The sequence below is a fragment of the Pyxicephalus adspersus genome, chromosome 6, assembly GCF_032062135.1.
Source record: "Pyxicephalus adspersus chromosome 6, UCB_Pads_2.0, whole genome shotgun sequence".
NCBI classification, from domain to species: Eukaryota; Metazoa; Chordata; class Amphibia; order Anura; family Pyxicephalidae; genus Pyxicephalus; species Pyxicephalus adspersus.
This window is the reverse complement of record NC_092863.1, coordinates 53,753,309-53,761,347: the sequence shown is the minus strand read 5'-3', so window position 1 is coordinate 53,761,347 and position 8,039 is coordinate 53,753,309.

Genomic DNA, 8,039 nt, shown 5'->3' with positions numbered 1-8,039 from the left:
AAAGAAAAATATTTTATTAACAATATTCCTGTATGAAAAGGTCCTAAACATTGAAAAAATGACGTCATCAACGGATAGTAGACATAGCTGCCAATAATGATTTAGATATATAAAAATGTTAAGCCAACAATGACATCATAACATAATTTGAATCCAGGGATAATTCCAGAAAAACAGATCCTACAATAGAGTATTCTTAGATGATTCATTTTGAAGGATGATGAACTGCTTCATCAGATCTCCAGATCCCCCAAATGTATGATCCAAATTATTTGTAATAGTTATACTTTGTTTAGGCCATCAAAGGATAGTCAAGTGTATTTAGATTTATCTAAAAAACGCGAAGACTTAGTGATTAACCCCCTAAGTATGTACCCAAATCAAAGGCAAACAAAAGCTTTCCAAATATACAAATCTGCCATCTGGGTAGCACTAAAACATTCCCTGGTGGAGAATCTTTCAGGTCTACGTGTTTCATTGGCAGCACTTGATTCTTCATCTTAGAATGTTTCAGTTAATGTCAGATTTGCTGCCTTTTAAATATACCCCATACTTACCACCTGAGAAGTAGTAAGACAATATATTTAATACAAACATTTAAAGAATAGTAAAATAACACACAGAGTACATGTTAATGTGAAATTTTAAGCAAATGAAACCACTGTAGTATATCACTTGTTCACATTAGCCTGTGTAACATTTATTATGATAAAAGAATGTTTTTACTGTCAATATACACCTTGGTTACTTTTGTAGTACAATAAAAAGTGGACGTCAATGTGCAAGAATGGAATAAACTGAAGCAAATAAGAGTAAGATTAGAAAAGGTGGGAGGGAATTAAAATCAAAATAATACATGGTTTTTAAAAGTTGATAACCGAAGGTGCAGCTTTAGAAAACCATAGTGTCACTCCTAATATACACTGCTGATAATGTATATGTTATGCATACATACACATATTGCTATATGATCCTACACATTTTTGTAATTTGTATGTAACAATATAACTCATCACGGATGTCCTACTGAATCTAATGCATCTTGTTGTATATGAAAACTTTGCACAATATTCTTTACAATATTCCTACAAAAAGCACACATTTTTGTAGAGTAAATTGATTCTGGTGTTCTATGCCATATGCAAATCACAGAGACATTAGAAATGTGTTTGGAAACTTACACAGCATCTAGAAGAGCCAGAGTGTTTGGAGGAACATATTATCATTGTAAATCATACGGTAGAATCACTGTACTGCAAATGTAAAGGGAAAATCCAACATTTAGATATTCATGAAAATGCAATGTAATAACGATGCAATGCACATTGCACTGCATACAGTTTCAATTACAGAAGAACAGGTCCCATTTGTAGCATCATGTGACAATAATATTCTAATTATGGGGTAGTGAATAGATTGTTCTCTGGCACTTTCCAATCTATCACAAACAGTCAATTAACTAAACTGAGTTTAGAAAATTACTAGGCAACAAGACAACACTTGTGATCACATAACACTAACAATAAACAATAGTGGTATATTGTATCTTCTTTGGAACAGATTTTGGGTGAATAGGAACTTTAGGTAGATGTAAAAACTCTATAAACAAGCCGGGTTATTATTGCAGAAAATCCACACTGCATCTCTTATGCAACAAAGAAACTCTTCTGCCCATGTTTGTTCCATTTCCATTTACAATGTGCATTGATCTCTTGTGCAGGAACTCGTTCATTAACCAATGTGGCCGCAGATGAAGATCCCAGAAGACTCGGAAAAGATGTCGATACTGTAACAGGAGTTTGTAGACATTGCATCCCTGGAGATTAGATACATTTTGTTCTACTTTAACAAACTGACAAAATATAGAGCCTGACATTCCCAATCCCTTGTGCAACTGTCATTCTGTTCCAAACTTGGAACAAGTATGTAGATCACATGTTTTGACATCTTATTTTGCATGCTTATTTTAGATCAGTGACTTAGAAAGGTTTCATAGTTATAAATGTTATGGTGCTTTATGCAGACAGCCTAGAAAAACAGTAAATAATCAATAGGCTCCAAATAGCCTCTTAAAGGCACTACATCCCAAAACTGACCAAGCAAATACAAATATACAGAAATGTATGGGACTTTTTTGGTACTATTACCTTATGTAAGGTACTTACCCCCGCCAGCGATCCCATGTCGTCCTTGCCCATGGCAACCCAAGGGATCCCCGGCAGCATAGAGGAGACCGCTGCAGATGGCAGAAAGGGCGGGGCTGCCGCCAATCTGCTCGCAGCGTGTCTCCTCACTCTGGTGGAGGGATCCTCAGCACCCCTGCAGTAGTGCACAGTGCTGCAGGCGCCCTCAGCATTCCTGCGGGCGTGCACAGCACGGCCCAGGGGTTCAGTCCTACTATTCGTGCCTCTTGTACCCCTGTATATATAGTTTGAATTTCCTGCTACCAAATCGTCCCCAAGGGATTTAATATTATGTATGTTTCCTCCAATCCAATAGCGCCAGGTGGCGCAAAGTGATTGGGTACTCTGCCCATTTACTGAGACCCTGTCATTAGCACCCTTGCCCATTATAGCATTGTCCCTGACTACGCCATCTGCCTCATCCTTTTGTACCCCGCTTATTTGATTGATCTTTTGTGTTTTGACCTCGGCCTTTACCTGGATTACAGAATAATGTTTATTGAAAGTATACCCCAGAGTTGGTTGTGATTTGTGTGCCCGGGCGCATTACACCTTAAACAAATGTATGTATTGTATAGGTAGGGGTGGTACACTGATTACCTAATGCACTGATATGATCTGAAATTTGATCATTAATAGCTTGTCAACTAGCAGGAACTCTTTCACTAGCGTCTGCAAAACAGAAAAAGGTAATTTTTTTTGTCTTGCATTTTTGGATAGCAATTCAGGTTCAGAATTGATAGTTTCACCAGTATCATATTGTCTTTGAAAAGGTTGCTTTATACTTTTAGGTTTATCTAGGATTCATGATTAACACAGGAGAGAGGAGAGGGCACTTCTAATCTTTGCTGCCTGCACACCACATGCCTCCAGAGTATGGGGACCATGTATCACACTAAATATTTGCAAGAGTCCGTATCTCCGAAACAGCTGCAAGATGCTAATCTGTAAGAGCAGCATTGTATTGTATTGATATACCTCTGCATCTGACTGGTCACTGGTCACAGAGACCAGCAGACTTTGGACTTCTCCTCCTGTCTCTCTGGTAGATCTTTTGCAATTCTTTTGTTGTAACATTGTAGGACCTAAAAGGAGATATACAGAACAGGGTTAATGTAAAAAAAAGCATCAGAGACACTGCACAGGTGGAAGAGAGGGAGGCTTAAGGGGAGTTTAAAGCTGGAAAGGACCTTAAAATTACAAGTTAGGGGGGTACTAAAAAGTTGTATATGACATTTTAGAATTGTACAATTCTATATACAATTGTACAGGGATGCAGTACAAATTTTTACATTTAAAATTTAACAAATAGCTTGGCTTATATACAGCAGCATTCAGGTGGTTTTACCAACACAGCACATTTTTTTTGGAAAAGGCCTGCAAACAGAAATTGTGTAACAGTTTTCTGAGGCTGTCCCTGTTCTCACTGGTGGAAAAATGTCATGTCACTGTTAATTTCTATCAAATTCCCATTACCATTTAAGATACTGCAGATCAAAAAGCAATCTAAACATTGGTCAATGGTATATTATAAAGCACTGTAAAACTGTCAGGTAAAATGGCTTAGGTGTTTAGGTTTTTTTATGGACATGACAGCAGCTAAAAGAGCCAAATCCACACACAAAGTAAAATAAAAAACAGATTTAAAAACAATAAAAATGTTTTAAAAACCCTGCCACTGTATATTGGTATGGTCATTTTTTGTTTAGCTCTGCCTATTCTTCGAATACATTGATACTATGGTTGTTCAGAGGCCCCATATTTAGAGTGAAGAGGCTTTTTTTTTCAAATGGCAATTTATTGGCTATGCTAAATCTACTTATCAGGATTCAAAGGTCATGCATTTTGATTCAAAAAGTCACCTCGTTGAACCATTGGACTGCAAACTAAAAAGGATCATTGCAAAATCAAGGTCACAGCAAATTAAGGTCCTATTTCTAATGAATTGAGGTTGAGGTGAGTGGATCATCACAGGCACAATTACAAAGACTACATGCCAGTTTAGCCCATCACTGTTAGGAGTTCTGTTTTTTAGAACAAATCATTAAGGGTGCTTTTCATTAAACAAGAACAAATGTTGAAACTTGGATTTTTTTATGAATAAATTTTTAACCATATTTCAACAGTATGGAAGGTATTTGAAGCAACCCTGTTGTAAAAAAAAGTCAGCAACGATGGTTGTCCTTGAAGAAGATACATTATACTGACCTATCCTCTTACTGCCAATCTTTGCCTGGAGAATGCTCTTCTGATACACTTCCACAAGTCTTGGTTCCTGGTTACCACCCAAGCACCCCAAGGGCAGAAAGAGTTACACAAGATGAGGGTTTTAGACAACATAGTGCTTTGGCTAAATATGAAGTGGGGGCTGAAATACACAGCATTACAGCTTTCTGCTATTCTGTCATTTGGGGCCCTGGGCAATGTCTTAGTTTGTCCAACCCTGAAGCCAGCCCTAATTATACAACATCCTGCTGACCTTGTAAAGAGCTCAGAGTGTACTTTGGACGTAGTCAGTCACAAAGAACTTAAGGTTAACTGAGAGAATGATCTGATCTCAGCACAGCGGCAGTGTACTGCAATGGCCTATGCAATGTTTAGGGAGCAGAACTAAATTGGACCAAGATTTCTATCACAGGTTACTATTGATAATAATATGCTAGCCTCCTCCAGGGCACTCCTATTAAACAAAACCAAACCTGAAATGTTTATTTACACAATTAAGTGAGTTGTGTACACAGAACAAGTATGCACCCAGAGAAGTGAAGTGAAAACGCCTGATTTGCATGGTTATTCTGGACATGTCTGCCTAACACTTATTTACAGCCTTTGTTCCAGGGCTGCATATTCAATTTAATTTAGGTAAAGCACAGGGCACAGAATGCTACTCCAACAATAAATACACCAAGGGAAAGCCAACCTAAATGAGAATTTTAACATTTTTAGGGTGATTGTAGACGTATTAGTGTGCTTGCAACAATGGAGTTAAGTACTGTGCATGATACTTTTATTTTATTTAAATTAACAGCCACATTTCTAACCCAATTCCTCATGGGTCCCCCCAATTTTTCTCATTTTTTTTTTTCTCATTTTTCACATTTTGGTGCTTGGAAAATCATGTACAAAATGAAAAAGAATGACACACGGTGCAATAACAAAAAATATCACTAGATGGCACTACCTCCACATGACATAATTTGAATCCTTTATTGGTGTCTGACAATTGGTGTTATTTGTTAAAAACACTATTTACTGGTGACAAATTAGGATAAAACCCCCTACAGTTTTCTGTTATTCAAGGTATGATACATTTCTGCATTGGCAAGGCATGGAGATATATTTTTATTTTATGCAGTAATCTATTCAGCAAAAAAAGATGGATGTTGGAGAAGAGGTTATAATTTTAACCTTTCCTGGTACTCAGTTTTGTGTATGTGGGAAAAGGGACTGCTAAAAATAACATTATCTACATCCTTTTTTATTTATTGCACTGTTTTAAAATCAGAAAAAAATGGAAGAAGTAAATCATAAAACTAAATGTGCTCATTTTTATTTTATATATTTGTTTTTTTTTAAACAATAAAAATGTTTTTGGACTTTTGAAACTGTATGAATTTTCTTTTATGACTTGCTGTGAGCAGAAAAACAGGAGCAGGAATTGTTGCATGCAATATTTAAATACCAACTTTACTTACCTGAAATGGACTTGAACTATGATACAGCTGATTTTATTTGCATTATACTGCAGAATTATTAATTCCCTAAAAGTTTAAATATATTTTAAAACATGTATTTGAATAGTGCAAACTGTGCTGCATGGTTAAACTTTGTTTTCAATTTTAAAAATTAATTTTTTTTATACACAAATATACTTTTTTTTTCTAATATTCTGAGAAACATGGACAACGTTCCAGCACAAGTATGTATGCGAAGGACAAGTTCCTACCCTGCCTAGTCTTTGTTCCCTGCTTCTTTGCATACATAATGATTTTTAAAATGAACAAATTCCAGTATTTGGAGATTGGACCTTTGCTATTATATCACAGAGGCCCATACATTGGGCCAAAAAGTGGGACAAATAAGAAATTTGAGATTGAGGGATTTGGTTTGAAAAGATGGACTCCCCCTCTAAATTAGGAACAGTTAGGATCTCGCTCTCTCTCTCTACATATATATCAAACTATAACAAACTGTACTGTAACCATTTTTTCAAATACATTGGCAAATGGCATGTCCTTGTCACATCCCCATGTTTACAGAAAAATGAAGAATTAAAGGGCAGAAAATGTTTTATTAAACCCACCTGCAATTTGTTTTCCATCACTCTATTATCTGTATACTAGCGTTTTAAAAGAAAAAAGGCAATAACATAAATATTGTGTGAACAAGGCAGTAGAAAGAGGGCAAACCAGATATTTGCCCAGGAACCTGTCTTTCTCCAGTCTACAGAATAAAATAGCTTGCAGTATGGTGTAATGCTGTGCTTCTGTGACCTTATTCTGTGTAAAACAGTAGTATAACATTTTTTGGTACTTAAATACATATGTTATTTTAGATTGTGTCTGTTCGTGGATTTCATGTGACAGCACATTGTAATCCAAATGCTACTTGCTGCATGCACTGAACGAATAAGTACAGTTATAGATTGATTGCCATGATCAAAGATTCCATTGTACTACCAGTGCCAGAAAGTACACAGAATCTCAAGAAATAAAGAAAAAGAAATAAATGGCTTGTTCCATATTTTATCTTCCAGTTGGTCATGATTAACTGATGCTTTTGGCAGAAAAATATTCATTCACACCTAATGCTGAACAGCTCATCCTGAGTAGATAAAATGAATTCTTTGCATAGTATTTTCCCTGCAGAAGCTAGGCCGGGCCTGTCCCTGCATGCTAGGAATCTCAGAGAAATATTCCGCTTCAGACGAAGTTTGTGAAAATCTCTCTCTTTTTCCATAACTATTCACCTCAAAGGTGGGTTCATCGTTGGAGTTTTAATGTGGAGATTTTATTACTTCTCATAGTTTTAGATTTTTTTATTTACTTACTTGTGGAGTGATGGATTTTTGGTGCTGGAGAAATTTGGTTCAATCTTTAAAAGAAGACTGTGATTAGAAAACATTGAGGCTGTCAAAGTTACCTTCCAAAAACTGCTATTTGCCTGGCTCACTGTACCCCTTTTTTTCTCATCTGCATATTCCATTCAGGTACCACACTGCCATCCACTGCAGCCATAGCCGGGTGGAAACACATGCCCCAAATTGTTCCCAACTGTTCCCATTCATAATCATTTAAGAACACAGTTGAGCTTGCAGTAGCATGCTGCAGTGAACTTCAAGTCTGAAATGTATCGAAGTCTAGAGAGACTGAATGTGATTTTTATTACACAGTATTTTTTATAGCGCCATCATATTACACAGCACTGTACAAAGTCCATAGTCGTGTCACTAGCTGTCCCTTAAAGGGACTCACAATATAATGTCCCTACCTCAGTCATATGTCTTTAATACAGTGTAAGCTCAATTTTGAGGGGAAGCCAATAAACCTTACTGCATGTTTTTGGGATGTGGGAGGAAACCGGAGTACACGGAGTAACCCACACAAACATCGGGAGAACCTGCAAACTCCATGCAGATAATGTCCTGGCCGAGATTCGAGCGCTGCAACAGTCAGAGCGATAACCTCTGAGCCACCGATTACTGCATTACCATTAATTTAGACTGTGATAAAGATGCCTCTAGTGATGATAAAGGTGCCAACATGATGATTTTATTTTGCAGATACAATTTCCTGATTTATGGGCTCTTTTGTTCTCCCTAATGTCTTCTTAAGTCCTAATGTCTTCATAACATGC